Below are 13,071 nucleotides of genomic sequence, written 5' to 3'. Positions count from 1 at the left end.
GAAGGTTCTGAGAAGGTGCCTGAATCCTGGTCAGAGGAAGGGGGTCTTGTGAGGCACTAAGACAAGGGGCTTGGACATGACTGGTAGAGACAAACTGTAGGAGCACAGCAAGGAGAAAGCAGGTCCTCTCCCACCACCAGGACATCTCCAGGATAGGCTGAGGCAGACAGTAGACTGTTTTGTCAAAGTGAAATATTCCAGAAGTGAAAATGTGAAGCCTAGATCGCCTTATCTATAATTGTGAATAATTATACTATCTCTTCTATCCCAATATGCGTGATCCACCCCACCACTACACTTCCTCCTTTATCAACTATTTGTACACATAAAAATATAAGAAATAATTTACTTTTCTCACTTCCCATTAGGCTTTCCTAAGTTCCCTGGACCCACCTATTCCAGTGAACAGTGAGAGAATGCAGCTTGTTAGCAGTAAATAATAAAACAGACAATAAGGGTCTTGTCTCAAGTTTCCAAACTGTCTCTCTTTCCCAGAACAAGAGAAGCTTCCTTCTAGAATAATATTATCTAGAACTATCTTTTAATTTGTCATAAAGTCATAATTAAACATAACTCCATTTTAGAGACTTTAAAAATTCATTTTGAAATTTACCTTGCCTGACATTTACAGGCAGATTTCAAAAAATTTGTTCTTTGATCTTGTGGGAAGAGCTGAAGCACGCGCTCTTGGCTCGGCGCAGCCCGCGGCAATCCGTGGAAGAATGTGCCGCCGAGCAACCATCATGCCTGGGCACTTACAGGAAGGCTTCAGCTGCCTGGTCACCAACCGATTCGACCAGTTATTTGACAACGAATCGGACCCCTTCGAGGTGCTGAAGGCAACGGGGAACAAGAAAAAAGGAGCTGGCGGGGGCGGCGTCCCTGGGGCCAAGAGCGGCAGCTCAGGCTGCCACCCAGACCAACTCCAAGGCGGCAGGCAAATAGCTGGCTGCGCAAGGAGTCCCAGAAAGACAGCAAGAACCCGCTGCCCCCCGGCGTTGGCGTGGTTGACAAGAAAGAGGAGAGGCAGCCGTCGGTGGCTCTTAAGAAAGAAGGAATAAGGGTCATTGTTCTCGTGCCAGTAGGAGCTGAGGTCCCAGTCCGCCAGCCGCCTGCTGCAGGGCCAGCGAACTCTGGTCCGGCCCCTCAGCTGCGCACGTAGGCAATACTCATCATGGCCCTGGGAAGAAACTCAAGAAGCTTTTGAAACATAAAGCTTAGATGGGGTTTGACCTTTGCTGGGCAGCTGCCAGCTATAGGCGTTCCCCTGCTGAGCAGAGAAGATGACTGCAGAATTGAGAGAAGCCATGGCCCTAGGCCCATGAGGCCCAGTGAAGGTGCAAAAGGAGGAGGAGGAAGAAGAAAACTTCCCAGGTCAGGCATCCAGCCAACAAGTGCACTCTGAGAACATCAAAGTCTGGGCCCCAGGGGAGTTTCGTCAGACAGGCCTTGATGGATCAGAAGAGGAAGAAAAGGTGCTGAAACCAAGAACCTTCAGTTACTGGTTCCAAAAACTGAGATATGTGAGGAAGCTGAAATCCCCCTCATCATATTAGGAAGAATCCAGAAAGCTGATCCTTAAGGACCAGAGTTAAGAGAAGCTTGTGAAAAAGAAAACATGTTAAAGAGGCAGAGAATAAGGAGGGAAAGGAAAGATTTCAGATAAGTGATAGTGAATGACTGTCACTTACCTGAAAGCTTCAAAGAAGACGAAGACCAGAAATGTAAGAAATCTGTGGGAAAATACAGCCTTAATTCTGACACTGTTAAAAATCCAAAAACCCAGCTTGGGCAAAAGTCTTTTACATTGTAGCCTGTGTGGGAAAGGATTTAGTCAGAGTGCAAACCTCGTTGTGCATCAGAGAATCCACACTGGACAGAAACCTTATGTTTGCTGAAAATGTGGGAAAGCCTTCACTAGAGTTCAAATCTGACTGTACATGAAAAAAACCTCTCCTTAGAAAAAACCTTTAGGTGCAGTAAATGTGAGAAAGCCTTTAGTTATAGCTCATAACTTGCTCGGCACCAGAAAGTCCACATTACAGAAAAATGCTATAAATGTAATGAGTGTCGGAAAACATTTACTGGGAGCTCAAACCATATTGTCCACCAGAGGATCCACACTGGGGAGAAGCCCTCTGCCTGTAATGATTCTGGCAAAGCCTTTACCCAGATTGCAAATCGTATTGTACATCAGCGAAGCCATACTGGTGAGAAGCCATATGAATGTAAAGAGTGTGGGAAAACCTTTAGTTGTTTTTCACACCTTGTTATGTACCAGATAATTCACACTGCAGAGAAACCTTAAGACTGCAGTGAATGTGGGAAAGCCTTCAGTCAGCTCTCTTGCCTTTTTGTCCACCAGAGAGTTCACAGTGGAGATCTTCCTTTTGTGTGTAATGAATGTGGGAAGGCCTTCACATGTAGCTCATACCTACTTACTCATCAGAGAATCCATAATGGAGAAAAACCTTACACGTGTAATGAGTGTGGGAAGGCCTTCAGACAGAGGTTGAGACTCACCGTGCACCAGAGAACCCACACTGGGGAGAAGCCCTATGAATATAAGAAGTTTGGTGCAGCTTTCGTTTCCAACTCACACCTCATGGGACACCACAGAACCCATCTTGTTGAATAACAAGTAAGGAAGAGGAAGACTTCCAGCATTGGTCATAACCTTCTGCCTCCCAAATGAGACACCTATTTGCTGTTTTCTTCCTCCTTTATAAAGATGAGGCCTATGTCCTTAAAAGTTACAGTTTTCAGGAATGCAGCAGAAGACACAAGATAAACATTTCAGAAGTTAATTTAAAGAAAACAGAAAGTAAGCACCTGAAGACAAGGACTTTGCTTTAACTGTACCTTAAGCGGTCATGTTTTCTGAAATGGAATGTGGCTTTCTTAGGAATGGGTAATACAAAGCTAAGTAGTAATGATTGTATTTGGGGAAAGGTCTTTTTTGCTTAATTTTGTTTTTAAAAACTCTGATGATTGCTTGAGCAATAGGCAGGTTATCTGCCTGGTTGAATTCTGGTTGAACCGTGTATTCTAGTATTTCTGGTTAAGTGGTGACTAGGTAAGGAAACCACTTGGGGTAGCAATTCAACAATTCACTTATGAATGTTTATAAGCTTTCCATTTCCTAAGTAATTTTTTAAAAGCTAGTCAAAAGAAAAAACCTTAACTGTCTACTGTACCAAAAATGGACAGAAATAGGAAACGGCCTTTTCCCTTACTGTCTATACCCCCTGAACTTTCATATTGTAAAGCTCTGGAGACCTCTGATGAGTCTGTTCTGACCATTCCCTAGTCTGCATGGCCAAGCCCTCAAGGACTGATGGACACCACACACCGGCTATAGTCATTTGTTAAGATTGACAACTCCTCCTCCACACAATTCAAGCTCCCAATTCCCATTGCATTCCATTTGGGTAAGATGCAACAAACAGCCCCCTTCCTGGATAGAGGAATCAAAGAATAAAACTTGCCCAGAGGAAAAAGAAAAAACAAAAAAAGAAGAAGGAATAAGACGAGTTGGAAGAAGACCTGCTCAACAACTTCAGGGTGAAGGGGAAATAATTGCTAGAAGACCAGAAAGGAGACCACCTTGTGAACAAAGATTTGAAAAGCCACTTGATGAAAAGGGTGAAGGAGGTGAATTTTCAGTTGATAGACCAATTATTGACCGACCTATTTGAGGTCGTGGTGGTCTTCGAAGAGGTCGAGAGGGCAGTGGACGTGAAATGGGCCAAAGAGATGGATTTGATTCTCGTGGCAAACGTGAATTTGATATGTATAGTGGAAGTGATAGATCTTTTTTTTCACATTACAGTGACCTGTAACGTGGAGGTAGCAGATCTCACAACTGGGGAATTGTCAAAGATGAATTAACAGAGTCCCCCAAATACATTCAGAAACAAATATCTTATAATTGCAGTGACTTGGATCAATCAAATGTGACTGAGGAAACACCTGAGGATGAAGAACATCATCCAGTGGCAGACACTGAAAATAAGGGGAATGAAGTTGAAGAGGTAAAAGAGGAGGGTCCAAAATAGATAACTTTGGATGAGTGGAAGGCTATTCAAAATAAGGACCAGGCAGAAGTAGAAACCTCTTCAATCCCTTTATACCCTTAACCTAACTTTCTCTTGCTGGTGGGTAATAACTGAAAATAAAGATTTATTTTCATGCAAAAAAATATCTGTTCTTCAAGATCATCACATTCAGTATAAGAAAATCAAATTCTTTCTGTCCAAATGTACTGTTCTGGCTTTGTCAACTCGACAGCAGCCTCTAGGCCCAGCTATTCTACTTGTCAACTCTTGACTCAGATACTTGTTCCAAACCATGGGACCCCTCTGCTTTTCATTAAAGATTATCATAACTAACTTAGACAAAAAGAACCGGACTTTGTCACACAGCACCAGAAATCCCAGCACTTTACAGAATAATCATTCTGTATCTTTAGAGTGTTCACAGAGTTGCTCAATTGACGATAGGAAACAAACTTTTTCTCAAAAGAGAATCTCTTCCTTTTTCATTTCTTCATGATTTGCCCCAAAATAAATATATTCCAGTGCACCATTTCAAACAGTTTAATTCATCCATTTGTGTTACTATGCCCTAGTTACTTCTAATCTGGAAAGAGGGTCACATTCCCTTCCTTTCTTTGTAGTGGAGAAGACAGAAGATACTCATAATGATGGATTTGTAAGTGCATCCTGTGTGTGTGCACACACAGCCATTCATAATTTAGATTATTAGTTCTGCCAGGGACTCTAGGGATGACCTAGGGTTAAGGAGGGCCTAGTTAAACCCTCTTCAATCTCTTTATACCCTTAACAAAACTAAGATAACATGGCGGAGACTTCCTTGGTTCTTTTCCTTCTTCCAGTCACTCAGCACACACCTGCAGAATGGATTCATGACCCTCCTACTTTTCCTCTGCTCCACACTTGCCTGTTTCTTCTCTCTTTCCTCTTGACTTGGTCCACTCTCTTTCTGAGCTTCCTTCTTTCCCATAATCTACCATCTTCCAGAGAGTTCATTCACACAGTGCATCCATGCATTGCATGTATGTGTTTCTGATGGCATGACCCCACTGCCAATTCTCTAAAATTTCAAAAGTAAAATAAACAAACTTACAACTTTCTGCTTCAGATAAAGCAAAAGGACACTTTCATTTAGAACACAAAGAGAGAAAACTAATTTTTGGGTCAGAAAGTAAGCTCCCATTCACCGTTGCATCCTTCGCATTGAGAGCAGTACATGTACATCGTAAATGCTCAATAAACACATCCACTTGCAGATAGCTGAGGAGCTCTGAGTCAGCAGCAGGTAGTAGATAATGAAAGCAAACTGAATTAGAAATCAGAAGACTGAGCATCTAGTACCAGCTCTGACTGAATCAAGTTACGTGACTCTGAGCATTTTTTTTTTTGATAATATCAACAAGATAACACTAAATTATTTCTAAGGTATTTTCTGTCTTGAAAATTCAATGGTGATGAAACATGAATTACAGCTAAAGATTAAAAGGCCTTCAAAGAGGTTTATAGTCCAACCACTACCACTCCCTTTATTTCATATTTCCAGAAAGATGACTATTTGTCCCATTTGAAAATTTTCCAGGAAAACATTTGATTTTCCCATTGTCATCTGCATGCAAATTTTAGTACAAAAAAATAGTTCTCAGATTTAACCCAAAATCCATTTCTATGTTTACACTGCTGCTAATCAATTCAGGACTTAAATATCTAATTATAAAATTTCACAACCTTCATAATCTTGGGATGTAATTTTATTTTCAATGCAAGTATTAAAAGATATGGCAAATAAGGCATGAAAACATTTTCCCTGAAGTCGTATCATTGACTAAATCATGGAGCTTGTCTATTTAGCTTCTCTCTCAATATACATTTATAGCAGGACATGATTAGTTTTCACCTAAGAAAACCCTGCTTATTAAATTATATTTCATTCACCAGGACTCCTTATTTATCTCAGTAATATTTAATGGAAAAGTAAATAAAACACTATTACATAAATGCTTAGAGAGATGACAGTAATCTTATTCTAAATTAAATAAAGAAAGGTTAAGTAAATATTACAATCTTTTAGTATGAACCTTAAAATAATAAATCTACCTCCTTATTTTTTATAGCTTATTCTTGAAATATTTATCAATGTAATACTGAAACTAACTTACCATTAATTATTTTCTGGATTTTTTTTTATTTTTCAAAAGCTTAAGTTACATTGTATGCTAATTCCCATTCAGATCTTAATATAATTACTAATTCATTTTTAACACATCCTGATTTTCCATTTCAGTAATGCATTTTAATGCGTAGCTATATATCCCCATTACAAAACTATGCAATAGGAAGTGCTGACATTACAACCTTGTATTATAATTTTTGAATTTGAGGACCTCCCTAGATATACATATCCACACACATACACACACATACACATGCACACACACATTTTGTTTTCAAATATCTAAAACAAAGGCTCACTCTTAAACCATGATAAACCAGAAACAAAAAAAGAAAACTGCTTTCAATAATGAGTAACCTTATGTTTATATAAGGTAATTATTATTATTATTATTATTATTATTTGAGACAGAGTCTTTCTCTGTCCCCCAGGCTGGAGTGTGGTGGCGCGATCTCGGCTCACCGCAACCTCCACCTCCTGGGTTCATGCCATTCTCACGCCATTCTCCTGCCTCAGCCTCCCGAGTAGCTGGGACCACAGGCGCCTGCCAACACGCCCGGCTAATTTTTTTGTATTTTTTAGTAGAGACGGGGTTTCACCATGTTAGCCAGGATGGTCTCGATCTCCTGACCTCGTGATCCACCCGCCTCGGCCTCCCAAAGTGCTGGGATTACAGGCTTGAGCCACCGCGCCCGGCCTATATAAGGTAATTATTTATATAATCTCATTATCTATTTGAAAACAGACCTGTGGTGAAAAAAGCAATAGCTCATTTACATATTATGACAAAGTGGTTTAAATCTGTATTTGAATTAAGGAAATTACTCATATCTAAAGTTTTTGTTTTCCCCTTGCAACTCTTTTTGTGTAGAAAAGTAAATAAGGAATCCTAAACAAGTACTACTAAATTTTGCTTAGCTTCATTTTAATGAGGAATGACTTCAACATTCCTATGGCCATGCTGAAAAATTAAACTTATCTCTGACTCACAGAGAGTCTGTGTTGAGAAACATGAAAATCAATCTAATGACAGAAACAGAGCTATGACCTGTATCAGATGGACAAGAGAAAACCAACATTTCAAATAAATCCTCAACAGAGTAACTTCCACTTTCATTGTTAAATTCGGTGTCTATATGTGGGTTGGAAATGTATCTGGGTGAACATTAGATTTAATACTCATTTTTTTTTTTATTTTTTTTATTTTTTTTATTTTTTTATTTTTTTATTTTTATTTTTTATTATACTTTAGGGTTTTAGGGTACATGTGCACAATGTGCAGGTTTGTTACATATGTATCCATGTGCCATGTTGATTTCCTGCACCCATTAACTCGTCATTTAGCATTAGGTGTATCTCCTAATGCTGTCCCTCCCCCCTCCCCCCACCCCACAACAGTCCCTGGAGTGTGATGTTCCCCTTCCTGTGTCCATGAGTTCTCATTGTTCAATTCCCACCTATGAGTGAGAACATGCGGTGTTTGGTTTTTTGTCCTTGTGATAGTTTACTGAGAATGATGTTTTCCAGTTTCATCCATGTCCCTACAAAGGACACGAACTCATCATTTTTTATGGCTGCATAGTATTCCATGGTGTATATGTGCCACATTTTCTTAATCCAGTCTATCGTTGTTGGACATTTGGGTTGGTTCCAACTCTTTGCTATTGTGAATAGTGCCACAATAAACATACGTGTGCATGTGTCTTTATAGCAGCATGATTTATAGTCCTTTGGGTATATACCCAGTAATGGGATGGCTGGGTCAAATGGTATTTCTAGTTCGAGATCCCTGAGGAATCGCCACACTGACTTCCACAATGGTTGAACTAGTTTACAGTCCCACCAACAGTATAAAAGTGTTCCTATTTCTCCACATCCTCTCCAGCACCTGTTGTTTCCTGATTTTTTAATGATGGCCATTCTAACTGGTGTGAGATGGTATCTCACTGTGGTTTTGACTTGCATTTCTCTGATGGCCAGTGATGATGAGCATTTCTTCATGTGTTTTCTGGCTGCATAAATGTCTTCTTTTGAGAAGTGTCTGTTCATGTCCTCTGCCCACTTTTTGATGGGGTTGTTTGTTTTTTTCTTGTAAATTTGTTTGAGTTCATTATAGATTCTGGATATTAGCCCTTTGTCAGATGAGTAGGTTGCAAAAATTTTCTCCCATTCTGTAGGTTGCCTGTTCATTCTGATGATAGTTTCTTTTGCTGTGCAGAAGCTCTTTAGTTTAATGAGATCCCATTTGTCGATTTTGGCTTTTGTTGCCATTGCTTTTGGTGTTTTAGACATGAAGTCCTTGCCCACGCCTATGTCCTGAATGGTATTGCCTAGGTTTTCTTGTAGGATTTTAATGGTTTTAGGTCTAACATATAAGTCTTTAATCCATCTTGAATTAATTTTTGTATAAGGTGTAAGGAAGGGATCCAGTTTCAGCTTTCTACATATGGCTAGCCAGTTTTCCCAGCACCATTTATTAAATAGGGAATCCTTTCCCCATTTCTTGTTTTTGTCAGGTTTGTCAAAGATCAGATAGTTGTAGCTATGCGGCATCATTTCTGAGGGCTCTGTTCTGTTCCATTGATCTATGTCTCTGTTGTGGTACCAGTACCATGCTGTTTTGGTTACTGTAGCCTTGTAGTATAGTTTAAAGTCAGGTAGCGTGATGCCTCCAGCTTTGTTCTTTTGGCTTAGGATTGACTTGGCGATGCGGGCTCTTTTTTGGTTCCATATGAACTTTAAAGTAGTTTTTTCCAATTCTGTGAAGAAAGTCATTGGTAGCTTGATGGGGATGGCATTGAATCTATAAATTACCTTGGGCAGTATGGCCATTTTCACGATATTGATTCTTCCAACCCATGAGCATGGAATGTTCTTCCATTTGTTTGTATCCTCTTTTATTTCATTGAGCAGTGGTTTGTAGTTCTCCTTGAAGAGGTCCTTCACATCCCTTGTAAGTTGGATTCCTAGGTATTTTATTCTCTTTGAAGCAATTGTGAATGGGAGTTCACTCATGATTTGGCTCTCTGTTTGTCTGTTATTGGTGTACAAGAATGCTTGTGATTTTTGTACATTAATTTTGTATCCTGAGACTTCGCTGAAGTTGCTAATCAGCTTAAGGAGATTTTGGGCTGAGACAATGGGGTTTTCTAGATATACAATCATGTCATCTGCAAACAGGGACAATTTGACTTCCTCTTTTCCTAATTGAATACCTTTTATTTCCTTCTCCTGCCTGATTGCTCTGGCCAGAACTTCCAGCACTATGTTGAACAGGAGCGGCGAGAGAGGGCATCCCTGTCTTGTGCCAGTTTTCAGAGGGAATGCTTCCAGTTTTTGCCCATTCAGTATGATATTGGCTGTGGGTTTGTCATAGATAGCTCTTATTATTTCGAGATACGTCCCATCAATACCTAATTTATTGAGAGTTTTTAGCATGAAGGGTTGTTGAATTTTGTCAAAGGCCTTTTCTGCATCTATTGAGATAATCATGTGGTTTTTGTCTTTGGTTCTGTTTATATGTTGGACTACATTTATTGATTTGCGTATGTTGAACCAGACTTGCATCCCAGGGATGAAGCCCACTTGATCATGGTGGATAAGCTTTTTGATGTGCTGCTGGATTCAGTTTGCCAGTATTTTATTGAGGATTTTTGCATCAATGTTCATCAAGGATATTGGTCTGAAATTCTCTTTTTTGGTTATGTCTCTGCCAGGTTTTGGTATCAGGACGATGCTGGCTTCATAAAATGTGTTAGGGAGGATTCCCTCTTTTTCTATCGATTGGAATAGTTTCAGAAGGAATGGTACCAGTTCCTCCTTGTACCTCTGGTAGAATTCGGCTGTGAATCCATCAGGTCCTGGACTCTTTTTGGTTAGTAAGCTATTGATTATTGCCACAATTTCAGAACCTGTTATTGGTCTATTCAGAGATTCAACTTCTTCCTGGTTTAGTCTTGGGAGGGTGTATTTGTCAAGGAATTTATCCATTTCTTCTAGATTTTCTAGTTTATTTGCATAGAGGTGTTTGTAGTATTCTCTGATGGTAGATTGTATTTCTGTGGGATCGGTGGTGATATCCCCTTTTTCGTTTTTTATTGCATCTATTTGATTCTTCTCTCTTTTCTTCTTTATTAGTCTTGCTAGCGGTCCATCAATTTTGTTGATCTTTTCAAAAAACCAGCTCCTGGATTCATTAATTTTTTGAAGGGTTTTTTGCGTCTCTATTTCCTTCAGTTCTGCTCTGATTTTAGTTATTTCTAGCCTTCTGCTAGCTTTTGAATGTGTTTGCTCTTGCTTTTCTAGTTCTTTTAATTGTGATGTTAGGGAGTCAATTTTGGATCTTTCCTGCTTTCTCCTGTGGGCATTTAGTGCTATAAATTTCCCTCTACACACTGCTTTGAATGTGTCCCAGAGATTCTGGTATGTTGTGTCTTTGTTCTCGTTGGTTTCAAAGAACATCTTTATTTCTGCCTTCATTTCATTATGTACCCAATAGTCATTCAGGAGCAGGTTGTTCAGTTTCCATGTAGTAGAGCGGTTTTGAGTGAGTTTCTTAATCCTGAGTTCTAGTTTGATTGCACTGTGGTCTGAGAGACAGTTTGTTATAATTTCTGTTCTTTTACATTTGCTGAGGAGAGCTTTACTTCCAACTATGGGGTCAATTTTGGAATAGGTGTGGTGTGGTGCTGAAAAAAATGTATATTCTGTTGACTTGGGGTGGAGAGTTCTGTAGATGTCTATTAGGTCCACTTTATGTAGAGCTGAGTTCAATTCCTGGATATCCTTGTTAACTTTCTGTCTTGTTGATCTGTCTAATGCTGACAGTGGGGTGTTAAAATCTCCCATTATTATTGTGTGGGAGTTTAAGTCCCTTAGTAGGTCACTCAGGACTTGCTTTATGAATCTGGGTGCTCCTGTGTTGGGTGCATATATATTTAGGATAGTTAGCTCTTCTTGATGAATTGATCCCTTTACCATTATGTAATGGCCTTCTTTGTCTCTTTTGATCTTTGTTGGTTTAAAGTCTATTTTATCAGAGACTAGGATTGCAACCCCTGCCTTTTTTTGTTTTCCAGTTGCTTGATAGATCTTCCTCCATCCCTTTATTTTGAGTCTATGTGTGTCTCTGCACGTGAGATGGGTTTCCTGAATACAGCACACTGATGGGTCCTGACTCCTTATCCAGTTTGCCAGTCTGTGTCTTTTGATTGGAGCATTTAGCCCATTTACATTTAACGTTAATATTGTTATGTGTGAATCTGATCCTGTCATTATGATGTTAGTTGGTTATTTTGCTCGTTAGTTGCTATAGTTTCTTCCTAGTCTCGATGGTCTTTACAATTTGGCATGTTTTTGCAGTGGCTGGTACCAGTTGTTCCTTTCCATGTTTAGTGCTTCCTTCAGGAGCTCTTTTAGGGCAGGCCTGGTGGTGACAAAATCACTCAGCGTTTGCTTGTCTGTAAAGTGTTTTATTTGTCCTTCACTTATGAAGCTTAGTTTGGCGGGATAGGAGATTCTGGGTTGAAAATTCTTTTCTTTAAGAATGTTGAATATCGGCCCCCACTCTCTTCTGGCTTGTAGAGTTTCTGCTGAGAGATCAGCTGTTAGTCTGATGGGCTTCCCTTTGTGGGTAACCCGACCTTTCTCTCTGGCTGCCCTTAACTTTTTTTCTTTCATTTCAACTTTGGTGAATCTGACAATAATGTGTCTTGGAGTTGCCCTTCTCGAGGAGTATCTTTGTGGCGTTCTCTGTATTTCCTGAATCTGAATGCTGGCCTGCCTTGCTAGATTGGGGAAGTTCTCCTGGATAATATCTTGCAGAGTGTTTTCCAACTTGGTTCCATTCTCCCCATCATTTTCAGGTACACCAATCAGACGTAGGTTTGGTCTTTTCACATAGTCCCAAATTTCTTGGAGGCTTTGTTCATTTCTTTTTATCCTTTTTTCTCTAAACTTCCCTTCTCTTTTCATTTCATTCATTTCATCTTCCATCAGTGATACCCTTTCTTCCAGTTGATCGCATCTGCTACTGAGGCTTCTGCAATCTTCGCGTAGTTCTCGAAACTTGGCTTTCAGCTCCATCGGCTCCTTGAAGCCCTTCTCTCCATTGGTTATTCTAGTTATCCATTCTTCTAATTTTTTTTCAAAGTTTTTAACTTCTTTGCTGTTGTTTTGAATTTCCTCTCGTAGCTCAGAGTAGTTTGATCGTCTGAAGCCTTCTTCTCTCAACTCATCAAAGTCATCCTCCACCCAGCTTTGTTCCATTGCTGGTGAGGAACTGCGTTCCTTTGGAGGAGGAGAGGTGCTCTGTTTTTTAGAGTTTCCAGTTTTTTTGGTCTGTTTTTTCCCCATCTTTGTGGTTTTATCTACTTTTTGTCTTTGATGATGGTGATGTACAGATGGGTTTTTGGTGTGGATGTCCTTTCTGTTTGTTAGTTTTCCTTCTACCAGACAGGACCCTCAGCTGCAGGTCTGTTGGAGTTTACTAGAGGTGCACTCCAGACCCTGTTTGGCTGGGTGTCAGCAGCGGTGGCTGCAGAACAGCGGATTTTCGTGAGACCACAAATTCAGCTGTCTGATAGTTCCTCTGAAAGTTTTGTCTCAGAGAAGTACCGGGTTGAATGAGGTGTCAGTCTGTCCCTACTGGGGGGGTGCCTCCCAGTTAGGCTGCTCAGGGGTGAGGGACCCACTTTAGGAGGCAGTCTGACCGTTCTCAGATCTCCAGCTGCGTGCTGGGAGAACCACTACTCTCTTCAAAGCTGTCAGTCAGACAGGGACATTTAAGTCTGTGGAAGTTCTTGCAGTTTTTGTTTGTCTGTGCCCTGCCCCCAGAGGTGGAGCCTA

The 13,071-nt window shown here is 40.2% G+C and overlaps 1 protein-coding gene and 1 pseudogene across 4 annotated transcripts in view; one reads left to right on the top strand and one right to left on the bottom strand.

Moving 5' to 3' along the window:
- The window catches only part of GHR (growth hormone receptor), a 299,293-nt gene that overhangs the window by 245,021 nt on the left and 41,201 nt on the right, over window positions 1-13,071 (bottom strand). The window lies entirely within an intron of this gene.
- LOC105738652 lies at window positions 744-4,139 on the top strand (annotated as a pseudogene).

The sequence above is a fragment of the Nomascus leucogenys genome, chromosome 6 (assembly GCF_006542625.1).
Source record: "Nomascus leucogenys isolate Asia chromosome 6, Asia_NLE_v1, whole genome shotgun sequence".
In the NCBI taxonomy this organism is placed as follows: Eukaryota; Metazoa; Chordata; class Mammalia; order Primates; family Hylobatidae; genus Nomascus; species Nomascus leucogenys.
This window is presented reverse-complemented; position numbering and strand designations above follow the sequence as displayed.